Source organism: Mus pahari, chromosome 1 (assembly GCF_900095145.1).
Source record: "Mus pahari chromosome 1, PAHARI_EIJ_v1.1, whole genome shotgun sequence".
NCBI classification, from domain to species: Eukaryota; Metazoa; Chordata; class Mammalia; order Rodentia; family Muridae; genus Mus; species Mus pahari.
Window position 1 is genome coordinate 24,326,028 of NC_034590.1, and position 14,646 is coordinate 24,340,673.

Consider the following 14,646-nt stretch of genomic DNA (forward strand, 5'->3'; position numbering starts at 1 on the left):
TTTGAGGCAAAATGATTGTATAGCTTAGGCTTTTTTCTTTCATTTTATTCTTTTGAAGAGCATAATGAATATGGCCATTTTTAAAGTCCCCATGTCAATATCTAACAAGTCTGCACATGTTCCTGCTGCTTTTTATTCTAGAATACAGGGCGTCTCCATCCCTTGCTTAGTTGGTGCAATTTTGTTATTGTGGTTTTTAAAATAAAATTTTCAAATTGTAGGTGTGTGTCTGCTCACCATGTTCATGCCTTGTGCCATGGAAGCCAGAAGAGGGTACTTGATCTTCTAGAATTAGAATCACATGCAGCTGTGAAGTGCCCCGTAAGTTTTAGGAGCGGAACCCGAGTCTTCTTCCAGAGCACAGTGGTTTTGATCACTGCGACATCTCTCTAGCCCCAACATTTATGTTTTATTTAGCAGAAGCCCTTCACTAGTGAGCAGCATGCACATCAGGGTGCTGGCTGTCCCTCTCTCCACTTGCAGGTTTCCCTCCTCCGTGCTTAGTTCTGACCAAGAGAAAATGCTTTGCCATTAGACCAAGACATTATTGAGGGCAATGTAGGCTAGACAATAGGAATAATTAGTAATAATAATATTAATAAAGGCAATTTTACTACATAATGGTAAATAACTAATCTGAGTAATAGTAAAGACTATAATCAATTATATAATTCTAAGCAAAATCACATTTCATGATGAAATAATTTATTAACAAGATATTATTTTCGAAAGAAAACTCTCTTAATTTCTTCAGATCAAATAATATTTTTAAGTCGGTCTTGGTTACAGACCTTCTGAAGTAGTGATGAAGTATTTCGCGGTTGGGGTCACTACAACACGAGGAACTGTACCAAAGGGTTGCAGCATTAGGAAGGTTGAGAACCACTGGTCTAAGTCATATTTTCCAGTAAAATTGTTTTGAGTGTTAATCATTCAGTTTGTGGTTATCTTATTATTAAGAACACAAACAAAGAAAGTGAAAAACCCTCCTTAGGGGTTATCTATCCCCCCGTCTTCTGGCATTCATGCCTCTTCAGGATTGGAGTTGGTTATAAATGCTTATACTTGGACTCCCATCTCTCTCCCATAACCAAAGCCAAAGGAAAGATTATGCCCATGGACTGTTTGACTCTTTCTGTAAGTTTTCCTAGTCAGAAGTTTTCTCGAATACCCTTTTTATTCTGTGAGTTTTTCATGACTCCCCGCTGATAGTTCTCAAAGGCGTTTGGCTGAATTCTGGAGGCAGTCCACCGCCATTTGCCTGTGGTGTTTTGACTGACTCCTGTGAGCCCTGAGCTCTCAACCCCAGGTGCGGTTCTGACTGACTCATAGCACATGGTCGTCTTTTCAATTTCTTTGGGAGATTTTATTATCGTAGTTAAACATTTGGATATAAATTTATTGTAATCAGACAGTAAAGGAGTTCTTGTCCCCTTCTCCTCTTTAAAACAAAAAAAGAAAAGTAAAAAGAAAACCAAGATGGAATGAAGAAAGGGAGGGGGGAAAAGGTAGGAAGGAAGGGCAGAGGAGGAAGGAAGGAGAGCAAAGGGGGTAAGTGGACAGGTGCTTTCATCCAAACAAGTTGCTTCAAATTGCTTCATGTTTTATTGTGGGGAAACAAACACCTTTAAACCAATCAAACGTAGGCATGAGTTGAATCTTGCTATGCATTTGTTTTTAAAGGCAAAGTTAACCCAGGGTTGCCTCAAGCTCCTGATTTCTCAATTCCTCTACCATCTACGTATTAGGAGTCTAGGTGTGTGTCACTCTGCCATGACCAGCTTAACTTGCTTAGTTGATGTGTGATACCACATAATCTCTTCAAAGTCATTTTTCCCAATGACAGTGTGATTCCCTGGTCAGCTGGAGTCTCACCCTTGCCTTTAGATAGCAAATGCCTGACACACAGAACTGCTAGCATGAGGGAAACTGTACCCACGAGGAAGTAAAGCAGGAGAGAGCTGGGGCAGGAAGTCTGCTGGTCTCTGTTTGAAAGGATGACCATATCATTACTACAGGGGTTTCTTGTGGTGTTACTCAATACAGAAGTGGAGGCAGTGAGTCATCAGACAGAACGAATTTCATGTAACCCTCAAGACATACCCATCAGAAAATGGTAGACATTTTAACAAAGAAGCTAGATCTCTTTTTTTTTTTCCCTTCCAAATTTGGTCTTCTGTTCATGATGTCAAGGGCCATGGCCATTGTGACTAGTGCAGAGTATTACTCTTCCTGACAGCCCGGCATTGTGGTTGGCACAATTCTTAAGGCCAGTGGTCACCATGGCCACAGCAGGTAGACAAAGGTTTCTCCAGCAAAGCTCTTCCAACCCTCCCACTTTCGTGTGAAGTTCTCTCACTTTGGGTTTGGAGTGCTACTCATTTCAGTATTCTGTCTGGTCTGCTGTGACAGATACCAAATTAGTTCATTTTAAAAGTCTACTACAAATATTTCCTTAAAAATAAGCAATGAGAAGGGTTTCCCATTTGTGAAATGTCAGAGTTCCGATAATAAAAATGTCAAGAAGTTTTTTCATGATTTGATAAAGTAATCATTTTTGTCATTTTAAGTGGCCCCATACAAAAGAAAACTGGTTCAGTGTCTACATGAATGAGAGTTTCAGGAAACATGCCATTTGTTCTGTCCATAAAGCTGCAGAGTTAATACCTCTGTTTTCCACTGAGAGGTTTGGATGTCTGCCTATGACTCTTCCATTCTGCAACAGCATCTACCTGGCTGTAGAAACTTTGTGATTCACTTATTCATCTAGCCATCTACTTAACAAGCATACATTTGGTACCACGATAAAGACATATGAAACCACACAATCTCATGCCTATTTTTTCTTATAGTTTTGGTTGTGAGAATGGGTGAGCTATCTTTCCAGCCTTCAGCCCTTCTTTCTCAAACTCACAGTTTTTTGATGAGATAGATGGAGAAGTAAACTGCAGTGCTGTGTGGAAAATCAGAAATCAAAGAAACCATAAAGTTCTGAGAGAACAGAGGAAACAGCTGCTCCTCCCAGAGCTCAAAGATCCTAAGAAAGTTGAGGATGGAGATGCTTCTAGACTAACAAATGTCTTCAGCTGGAAAGCAAAGCATGAAATATCTTTCTTACTAGTATCAGTGAGGATCAGGGGCTGTGAAGATGTGAGACATTTAGGATTTTGCGACAGTATTTTATGTTGTGTGTACATATGATTGACTTATACACAATATGGCTTAAATTTTATAATGAACTTATCTGTCAGTTGACACTTTTCCTCAATTTTGATTTCCTCTTGAGTTCAATTTCCTTATGGTTATTATTTTTTTTTTTGACTGTGGCTAATGAAACAGATTTCCCCATTCTCCAAGAGTGTTGCTTTTCAATGATAGGACAAAGAAAGAGACCAGGGTGATGCCAAGGAGAAAAATACCAGAGTATGGTAACTTAGAGGTAAGTGGTAGGTGACTGTGTGCATCAGTGCATGCTTTTGGATCTGTGCCATAATGCATTTCTTCTGATTTTCAGTCATATGTGAAAGGTTAAAAGTCATAATGGGAGATATATTTCCACACAGTTCATTGTAGTCATATTACATTACTTATGATTAAACCTTGGGTCCAAATCAACTTCTTTTTAGATGAAGTGACAGGTGACACAGGTTAACCTCATTTATAAGTCTGGCACACCAGCTAGCATCTGTTTTAGTGAAATCTATTTGTATTTTACCAGATGAAGTGGTCCTGATCATAGAATGAAACCATCACCTGTAACATGTTAAAAATAACGTTTCTACTCTAAGTTTCAATTTGTGAAATTAGAGACAATGCATGAAAGTATAACCAAAGAATGTTACAATTCCCATGTTACTGATATCTGTGACATTCATTTATTCAATGATTATTCATGCAGTGCCCACTTCATCCCTCATGGTGTTCAGAGTGGTGGGAAGTCAGTGGCATAAAGGACATACAGGGTATGGCTATCAAAATAGTTAATATGAAAATTTTTATTAAAGTGAACTTTTCAGAATTAAGATTACATTTTTTTTTCAAAATAGATTGAGAAACAGACTACATAAATGTATAATGGAGGAAAATTACTTACTTAAATCTAGCTTAAGTAGAAAAGCCATCTCGACCTACGTGGTACACAGTAAGTGAGCTTTCAGGGACAAGCAGCATGTTTTATAGAGGACTTTAGTCTTTTCCCACAGGTTTCAGACATTTTTCATAATTACACAGGAAACACGTGTGCTATGCTGCACATGGAAAATCAGAACAATCCTTGAATTTTCACATGGAATTCCTCTTATTCTCTCTCTCTCTCTCTCTCTCTCTCTCTCTCTCTCTCTCTCTCTCTCTCTCTCTCTCTCTCTCTCTCTCTCTCTCTCTCTCTCTCTCTCTCTCTCTCTCTCTCTCTGTGTGTGTGTGCTACTATAGTATCAGAAAAAGAGAACAAATACTGGCACAGCTCTTTGGGTCCACAGTGGAGTAGGTGATGCCCACTCCTATGGTTATCAGGAAATTCTTTGTTCATTTATTCAAATGCTCACATCTTCTAGAAGCAGCACCCTTGCAAACACACCCAGAAATAGTTTTAGCACTTGCCCCGATACCCATGTGTCCTTTGACACATGATGTTAGCCATAACATACTGTGAAAATGAAATTGTTCTTAGACAGTCTCATAGTAACAACAGATTTCTCAAGGTCATTTATGAGGACTATTATTCTGATAATTGCCATTGGCTTTTTAGTCTACCTGTGGGATGTCTGCATTGATTCCCACTGGACTTGTGTCTGTGTGTGTATATGAGTGTGTTCATATTTATATTTGTATGGTTGTGGACATCAAACTCAGGGACTGACTCATACTAAGCACTTCTTTCCTGGTAATGAATATTCTCTCCTACAACACTGCATGTCCTCAGACTATCGAGCACTAGCCTAAAGAGCTCCACATGGCTTCCTGTTCATGTCATCATCTGCTGTGACATTCTCCAAAAGATGAACAGCAGACAGGGGTGGCAGGAATTTATCTGCCAGCTTTGCTACTCTTGAGCCATACTTATAAAACCCTTTCATTCATGTAGGTAGAACCTGTAAGCAGATAACAGTGCAAGCCAGATACCCAAGAGCTAGAGTTACAGGCAGTTATTCATGGCCCAGTAAGGGAACCAGGAGTCAAACTCTGGTCAAGGTTAACAAGCCCTTTTAACTACTGAGCCATCTCTCTAGCCATCAAGAAATAGGAAGGTTTCTTAATGACTTTTTGGAATATTTACCATTTGCTTTCATCTTTAGGTTTATTGCATGTCTTCTAATCTCCACTCCTTTTGTTCCCCTCCAGAATAAGTCAATAGGTATTATTTCTACTGAAGGGAGTAGGGATGGGGAACAGAAAAGAGGAAGGTAGCATACAGATGGGGGGACAACAAGGCATATAACTGGTTACTCCACTCACTTAAGAAAATGGACAGTTCATGTTAGGGATGATGTGAAAAGTTTAGTCACTCAGGACACACCCACTGTTACAGATACTTTCCTATTTCCATGATAATATAAAAACAAAAACTGTAGTGGAGAATTCTTTAAATCTGACTTGGTTGTTTTCAATGGAGTAAAATATCAAGGTCATAATTAGATATTTTTAATCTCCTTAAGTGAGACAATTGCTTCATTGCCCTTCCATCCAGGTAGGTTACATTTCTATCTCTGGACTCTGGCTTCCTATGGTGAAGAATTTGAGTTGAATAGAAGGTTATCTTTGGAAACATTCCCAGTGAGTAACTGGAATATATAAAGAAAAATACTGATTTTTGAGAAACACAAACACCCAAGCAAATCAAGAAAAACTACTGTTTGACATTGGTCTAGTTTTATTTCTGCTGCTGTGATAAAATACTGATGAAAAGCAGCTTAGGGGATGAAAAAGCTTATCTGGCTTACAAATCTATAAGCCTATATATAGTCTATCATTGAGGGGAAGTTAAGGCAGCAATTCTAGTAGCTGTTCACATGACATCTGCAGACAAGAAGAAAAAGAAGCAAACAGATGTATAGATTCTTGTTTGCTTGTGTGTAGTTCAATTTTTTAACTCTTACACAGGACTGCCTTCTTAGGGAAAGTTGATGTCCACATAGGCTGAGCCTTTCCACATTGTTAATCAAGACACTCCCCCAGAGACATGCCCACAGGCCAGCCTGAGCTAGACAGATTCTTAATTGAAGCGCTCTTCTCATGTGGCCCTAGGTTGTTTTAAGGCAACAGAGTGTTGTTTCTTTGAGAAAATTATTAAGATGGAAAAAGTTATCCAAATTAACTAAAAGATGGAGATAGAATATCTAAACTAGCAAAATCAGAAATGAGAAGGGGGGACATAACAACAGACACTGAGACAAAAGACATATTTCTAAAAGCTTTATTCTAACAAATTAGAAAAATCTAAAAAAATGGATAATTTTCTAAATGGATACCCATTTACCAAAGTTAAATTAAGATCACACAAATAATTTAAAAGTCTGCTTAAATTATAGAAGCAGCAATTAGAAATCCTGCCCCATCCACCCACCCCCCCAAAAGCCAGGGCCAGATGATTTTAGCACAGAATTCCATACAACTTCCAAAGAAGTGTTAATGCTAGTACTCCTCAAATTATTCCTCAAAGTAGAAACAGAAGGACAGAAGGGACATTGCCCAATTCATTTTTTGAGACCACAGTTGCCTTGATAACTAAACCATATAAAGACCCCAAAAGAAAGAATTACAAACCATTTTTCTCATGAACATGGATACAAAAATACTCAATAAAACACTTGTAAAAGATATCCAAGAACACACCATAAAGAACATTTACTATGATCAAGTCGGCTTTGTCCTATAGATATAGGGATAGTTCAGCATACATAAATCACTATATGTAACACATATAACATAAACAAACTGCAATATGGAAACCACATGGATGTCTCATTAGATGCAGTAAAGCCCTCTGATAAATTCAGATCTCTGTCATCATAAAATCTCTGGAGAGATTAGGGATACAAGAGATATACTCAACATAATAAAGACAGTTTGTAGCAAGCCTATAGCCAGTATCAACATAAATGGAGAGAAACTCAAAGGAATTTCATTAAAAGCAGGAACAAGGCAAGGTTGTCCACTCTCTCCATACCTTTTCAATATAGTACTTGAAGTCTTAGTGAGAGCAACTAAGACCACTGAAGTTTACCAAGTGATAAAAATTGGAAAGGAAGATGTCAAACTATCTTTATTTGTAGATATCATGATAGAATACAAAAGTGACCCTTAAAAAATTCTCTCAGGAAATTCCTGCAACTGATAAAACACTTCCAGCAAAGTAACTATATACAAAATTAACTCACAGAAATCAGTAGCCCTCTGCTATACAAATGAAAAATAGATTGAGAAAGAAATCAGGGAACTAACACCTTTTACAATAGACTCAAGTGATATAAAATTACTTGGGGTAACTAACCAAGCAAGTGAAAGACTTGTATGATAAAACTTTAAGACATTGAAGAAAGAAATTGGAGAAGATAACAGAAGATGGAAAGATCTCCTATGCTCATGGAATGGGAGGATTAACATAGTAAAATTGGATATCCTAGCAAGACAGTCTACAGATTCATTGAAATCACCATGAAAAATTTCAACAAATTTTTTTGTACATTTTGAATTGGAAAATTTCAGATTCATATGGGAACACAATACCCAGGATAGTTAAAACAATCATGAATAATAAAAGAACTGCTTGATGTATCAACATCCCCAATTGTAAATTGTACTATAGAGTTATAGCAATAAAAACAGCATGGTATTGACATTAAAACAGTCACTGTGATCAGTGAAATTGAATTGGAGACCCAGATAGAAATCCACACATCTATGGACACCTGATTTTATATGAAGAAGTCAGAAATACACAATGGAATAAAAAGATAACATCTTCGACAAGTGGTGCTGAGTAAACTGCATGGCTGCTTGTAGAAGAATCCAAATGGATCCATATTTAACATCTTTCACAAACCTCAACTCCAAATGGACCAAAGTCTTAACATAGATGGATATACAGTGAATCTGATAGAATAGAAAGTGGGGAGTAACTTTGAACTCATTGGCACTGGAGAAGGCTTTCTGGATGGAATGCCATTAGCACAGGCACCGAGATCAACGATTAATAAATGGCTCATGTATCTGAAAAGCTGCAGGGCAAAGGACACTGTCATTTGAACAAAGAGGCAGCCTACAGAATGGGGAAAGATTTTTACCAACTACACTTCTGATAAATGACTATAATCCAAAATATTTAAAGAACTCAAAAAATCTAGTTATCAAGACAGTAAATAACCAGCTAAAAAGTGGGCTATATTTCTAAACAGAATTCTCAATAGAGGAATCTCAAATGGCTGAGAAACACTTAAAGAAATGTTCAACATCCTTATTCACCATGAAAATGCAAAACTACTATGATATTTTATCTTACACCTATCAGAATGGCTAAGGTTCATAAAACAAGTGACTTATGCTGGTAAGAATGTGGATCAAGGGAGCACTCGTTCATTGCTGATGGGTGTGCCAGCTTGCATAGCCACTTTGAAAATCAGTGTCACAGTTCCTCAGGAAGATGGAAATTGATCTACCTCAATTCCAGCTATACCCCTTTTGGGCATATACTTAAAGGATGCTTCATACTATCATAGATAAAACTTGCTCAACCATAGTCATTGCTTTTCTATTCATGATAGCCAGATGTTGGAAACAATCTAGATTTCTCTCAACAGAAGAATTAACAGGGATATGTGTTATATTTACAAAATAGAGTATTACTCAGCCATTTAAAAAAATGAGATCATGGGATTCACTTGTATGGTGGTTTGAAAATGCTTGGCCCATGGGAAGTAGCCCTATTAGAAAGTGTGGCCTTGTTGGAGTAGGTGTGTCACTGTGGGGGTGAGCTTTGTGGCTTAAGCTCTGCCCAGTTCCGATAAGAGCCTCTTCCTAGCTGCCCTTGGATCAAGATATAGAACTCTCTGCTCTTTCAGTACTGTGTCTACCTGCATGTTGCTGTGTATCCCACCATGATGACAGTAGACTGAACCTCTGAAACTATAAGCCAACCCAAATAAGATGTGTCCCTTTATAAGATTACCTTGGTAATGTTATACCTTCATAGCAATGGAAACACTTGCTAAGACAACTTGTAACTTGATGGGTCTAGAAAAAATTATCCTGAGGGAGGTGATCCAGACTCAGGAAAACAAATATGGCATATATTCCCTTATATGTGGATATTAGTTGTTAAGTCAGTGATAACCTGCAAATAATCTATGGAACAGAGATTGGGTATATAGTAAGGGACTCAGGGGAGTGGGGGCAGATACAACTCTCTCGGAAAGGGAAATAGAACAGATAGTTCTGGATGGATAGGGTGGGCGACAGGGACAATTAAGACCAGAGGTGGAGGGAAGTGAGAAAAGAGGGAAGGAATACCAGAAGAGAAAGCTAAAATTAAGGGCCATTTGAGGGGTAGTTTGGAAATATAGTAGAGATGTCCTAAAATATATACATATGAAGGTTTTCTAAATGAAATCCCCAAATAATGGGGGAAACAGAGCCGCAACTTGCCATCTCTTTTCATCAAACAAAGCTTCCAGTACTGGAATTGGATTACATCTATTTGACCTGTTGGCCAAAAGGGTCCCATGGGAACCTTTATGCAACCTATACTGTTGACAAGATGGCTCTCTACAAATTGATGGCAAGTCTCCGTTGCTTAAGACAACACCTACACAACTCACTAAATGTGGTGAAGTTGAGCTGGTGTCATGTCAGCTTTTCTTTTTTAAAAACTATTTTTACCATATTTTCTTCTCTCTTTATAACATACAGGCCCTTTGTGTGTATATTGTGGCTTTCAGTTTACTATTTATATAAGATTCCTGAATGCGAATGAGTGGGTCTCTGATTTTTAAACTACCTTCCTGGGCTCATTTCTTTCTGTATGTTTATTTTGTCCTATTCTGATGTGATGCTTTATATATTATATTATATTCCCTTCAAAGCCTGTTTTGGAATGAGAGACAGGAAGGGGTGCATTTGGATGGGACAGTAGATGCGGAAGAACTACAAGAGATGGAGGGGAGACTGTAATGAATATATATTGTCAGAGAAAAAAATGATCTACAATAAAAGGGAAACAACAACTACAGCTAGCCTCTGAAATGCATCTTTGGAACCCCTGTGCTATATTTTCATCACCAAAAGAATATTTAGCTCAACTGTAAAGAATGCAAGGAAGAAAATATAAGTTCCCCATTCCTTCTGGTATTTTTATATTAGATGTGTCTTGAAGGGCAGAGACTGACAAGCTGCATAATTTAAAGCTTAGAAATGGGAAGGAAGGCTGGACCATGGGGAGGTGGGGAGTGTGTGTGATTAGGCTACTTCAGTGCCCTCGAAAGCCTCCTTTTATTTCTTTAGCATTTCTCCTCAAGTCAGCAAAAACATCTCAACTCCCTATTTATAACTGAAGTAATGAATAATGAGACTTATTTTTATCTAAGGGAAGATAGAATATAAGTAAGCTTTTTAAAGTCCAAGGTGGCAAACTCTTTGAACTCCTGGAAAACGAATATTTTAACAGTCATTGGATGATGATGTTTTGACAGTACAAAATTACTAAGGATATAAAGGTTTTTGTAAAGTGCACAGGTTCAGAAATTCAAAATGCCTTGTGGAGGAAGAGTTCTATGAGAATTAAAACCAGGTCAAACTGAGAAGTGATGTTCCTCATGATTATGCATGCCAGTTCACCAAGCTTTGTCTGTTTTCTCTCCCTCCCTCCCTCCCTCCCTCCCTCCCTCCCTCCCTCCTTCTCTTTCTTTCTTTCCTGTTCCTTATGTAAGTCAGTGTTAGATACTGTCCATTTTCAGTTTGAGGAATGACCCTTTTCTCCTTTGCATATGCTAAGGAGAACTTTGGAGCCAACAGTTGCAATAGGAAATGTAACAGAAATGAAAAGCATGACTAGCCTAAGTCTTTCCATTGTCTTTCTCTTTTTGTTTGTACTGTCACTGCATGCAAATACCTGGTGCCATTTCTGAATATTTTAGAGCAAGAAACCCTCCGGATGGAAGCAATAATAAATGTGGAATGCACTTTCACTGGCAGGTAACATGGTCTGCCTTGCTTTGCTGTTGTAGATTTATGGTTATATTTTGTTGGTTTTGTTGTTTTCTGGTAAGAGATGCGAGCATGACTCATTCTATTTTAACCTAGTATCTAGGGATCAGCGAGTACCTGTGTACTGCAGTCAAGCAGGCTAGGTGCAGAAGTACACAAGGAGATCCCTTGAAGCAGACTCTGGGAAGTTGAAACCCAACACTCAGCTAGAGGCTCCTGTCCTTCAGAGGTGAACCAGGCAGTCCAACATCTGTCCACTTCTTGCAAAGCTTTTCATCTTAAATTTCATAACTTAACACACAGCAGTTGGGGTGAATTGTCTGTGATGTTCAACCCAACACTGAACTATGCCTGAGAGAGGGAGGGGCACAATCACATTTCCTTCCTAAAGTAGAAAAAGCCCTGGGTGCAGATAGCCCTTCTAAACTGTGATATTTAAATAGAATTTTAAGGCATCACATTCTTCTATTTGTAATGAACACTGGCCGAAGTTACTAGAAAGCTCATGCCACTGAGTGTGCAAACTCACAGGTCAGGAAAGAAAAACTTTCCAACACCCAATTTTAACATTGTGCTAAAGTCATTGACTGTTAAAACTCCCGAAGTTAAATATGATATCCTCCCAGCTCCCACCCCTTCTGTCTTAGCTTAGTGTTTGGGGGACAGGCAAGGGGCTGGAGCTTGGCCCCAACTTGGAATTGCTGCCAAGGGCTTGTAATCCAATCTCTCCCATTTGAAGGGTAAATCAGTGTCAACTGCATTTGCTGTCCAGCAGGAAAAAAAAAAAAGTAAGCGTTTTACTTCCTCTTGGTCCGTGTGGACTGATGAAAAGTAGGAAATCTGTTTCTGGCGAGAGGGTTTAAAATCATTTTCCCAAACAGCACCAAGAGGAGCCATCACAGAAGTATGAAGAGGGGCGGTGCGACCACAGCTGCCGCCACCGTGCTGCTGGGCTGCGGGGAGCCTGGGCCACAGGACCCGCATCTGGAGGAGCCTCAGGGGTACAGCCCAGAGCGCGGGTGCTGCTGAGCTGAGTCGCAGGGAGCAGCTGGCTGGGTGAGCAAGCAGCCAGGAGGGGAGCCCAGCTACTACTGCAGTCAGGAGCGGGGGAGGGACCTGGAAGCAACACCCGCAGCGGCAGCAGCAGCACCATCACCAGCACCACCAGGAAGGGTGAGCCATGCTCACTGCAGTGGGGGACCTCCTGGTACACAAAAAACAGCTTTTACCCCTCCATCCCTATTGTTGAGCAGTACCAGAAGCCCTCTGGGACCGCTCAGCCAACCAGGGGCGGAAGTGAGGAAGCCTCTCATTAGCGTTTGGACGTAAATGTACACTTGCGTGATGCTCAAGCGAGCCTGTAATGCTGTGCATGCTCTGCGATTGTGGGGTGGGGGGCGGGGGGCGGGGAGGGGACACTGGGAGCTTGGCGGTCTTATTCACACTTCCTGACCTTTTGACTTAATGGGGGTAGAGGAGATCTTGATGCAATTTGGGGTGACTATTTTGGTGAAAGAATCAGGTAGAGTCGAACCTTCTTTTGTGTGTGAACAAACGTTAAATTTATCTATAATTTTGTATTTCGACGCGGTGTTTTGTTTTAGCCCGGCCTGATATGACTGGAGTCTGAAACTGTTTAGGGAGCAAAGGAGCCAATTTATTAATTTTTTTGTATTAATTATCCTGGAAAATTAAATTATATCAACTCTAAAGAATTGACTTGGTCCAGACATCCCGAGTGAGTTCCTAGTGTGGGATTAGAATTAGAGCAAACTCAGCGCCCAACATTCTGTTTTCTGTATTCTAATACACATAGAGGTGGGGTGGGTTTCTTTCTACCAATTACTATTTTTAAATTACGGACTTTGCTTTTTCCATTTTCTTTATCTTCATCTTTGTTTTTATCGACTCCCTACCCAAAACCTCTCTAACAAAGTTTGATGATTTGTTCATAGGAGATTTTATGTAGAGGAAATAAGATCCTGTGTTCAGAGGGATACTCCTTTGGCCTCATGGTGTTAAATAAAGGCTCAGACAGGTTGGGAGCGTCCGCCAGGCACAGGAAGTCCTCCTTTCCTTCCCACCTGTCCCAAGAGACTCTGAGAGGCAGGGCTGAGAACAAACTCTGTGCTCATTGCTGCCTTTCCCAACCAACTTCTTAGTTTTGTGCTCGTAACTACAGCTCGCATCTGATTTGCCTAGCTTGTCTTTGGTTTCTGTCAATGAATCCTTCTTCAAGGAATGACCTGCTCTAGCTGTGGAGAGTGTGGTGGTCGTCCTTTCCAACATGGGTGTTCAGGTTCTGACTGCCTAAGAGAAGGTAAGAACCTGAGGAACCAAGGCTGGGCCACAGTGCCTTGCCTATGTACCTTGGAACCTGTGCTGAGGGCTGCCTGAGAAGTTTCTGACCAGGAAAGATAGCGTGGATTTCATCTGTGTGCCACTGAGCTTTACGTACAGCTCTTCATTTTATCTATGAGACCTTTCTTTGTGCAGTGGACTGTGCTTTGCTGGGAAAGAAATCTACATGGCAGAAGTCACCAGAGTCAAAGGACTTGTGATTGGCCTCTCTCCTCAAGGTTTCTAGCATGGCACCAAGCTTGGTACCAAGCACTAGTTAAACTTTGAGTTTGAAGATGTGGCAAATTTTCAGGACTTGATTTCGTCTGCAGGTACATGCCTTTTAGAGCTGTTTCAGAAGTGGACAGCTGTGTCAGTTCACAGAGCCCTGTGAAGACCTGAGCTGATTGAAATATCTGGTATGCTTCCAACAAGTTTCTAGGAAGTTTTGATTGAAATTTCTGTAGAAATTGTAGCATTATTTTTGTGCTTTTGTGATTTTGATATTGTGTCCCAAAGAAGAGCCAACTTATTTAATTTTTCTTGAACTCTCACACAAGTTTTCCAGTCAATGTTGTTAGAGTAGAGGAAAGAACAGGAGGGAGGGTAGAAGTATCTGCTGCCAAGGTGGCTACGGTGCTTGGTAACTTCTTGTAGTAGATGTTTTCAGGGCAATTCACCTGAGACGTTTCTGCTCCCTTTTTGTTATGTGAAATACATCTCACACACACACACACACACACACACACACACACACACTACATATATATAGTATTGCACTTCATATATATATATATATATATATATATATATATATATATGAAGAAAATGTGGAATTCTGATAGTTCATTGCTATATTTGAATTAAAATATAATTTTATGTTATAAACAATATGCAAATCTTCTCACAAATTAAGGGCTTGCCAAATTGAGTTATATAAACTTTTGATGTGAGCCGTAACAGTTTCCACATAATGACTTTAGATGGTTTTCTACTCAAATTGTGTCTCAGCTTAATCTGACAGAGGTCTAAAAATCTGTGCTTCACTGTCTGGAAGAATAGTTAAGTAGGAATTTTAGAACAATGACTTGTAAGAAACTTCAATGCCAGAAA

The 14,646-nt window shown here is 39.5% G+C and overlaps 1 protein-coding gene across 3 annotated transcripts in view; it reads left to right on the top strand.

Annotated features, from left to right (window-relative positions):
- Gas2 (growth arrest specific 2) overlaps positions 1-14,646 on the top strand; it is a 141,214-nt gene that overhangs the window by 7,672 nt on the left and 118,896 nt on the right. Inside the window, exon 1 of one of the 3 annotated variants that reach the window (XM_021197949.2) lies at positions 11,975-12,366. The exons of 1 other annotated variant lie outside the window; for it this stretch is intronic. The gene's annotated coding sequence lies outside the window, so the exon portion shown is untranslated. Of the gene's footprint in view, positions 1-11,974; positions 12,367-14,646 lie in introns of those variants that run through there. One more of the 3 variants, XM_021197957.2, reaches the window with a different exon arrangement.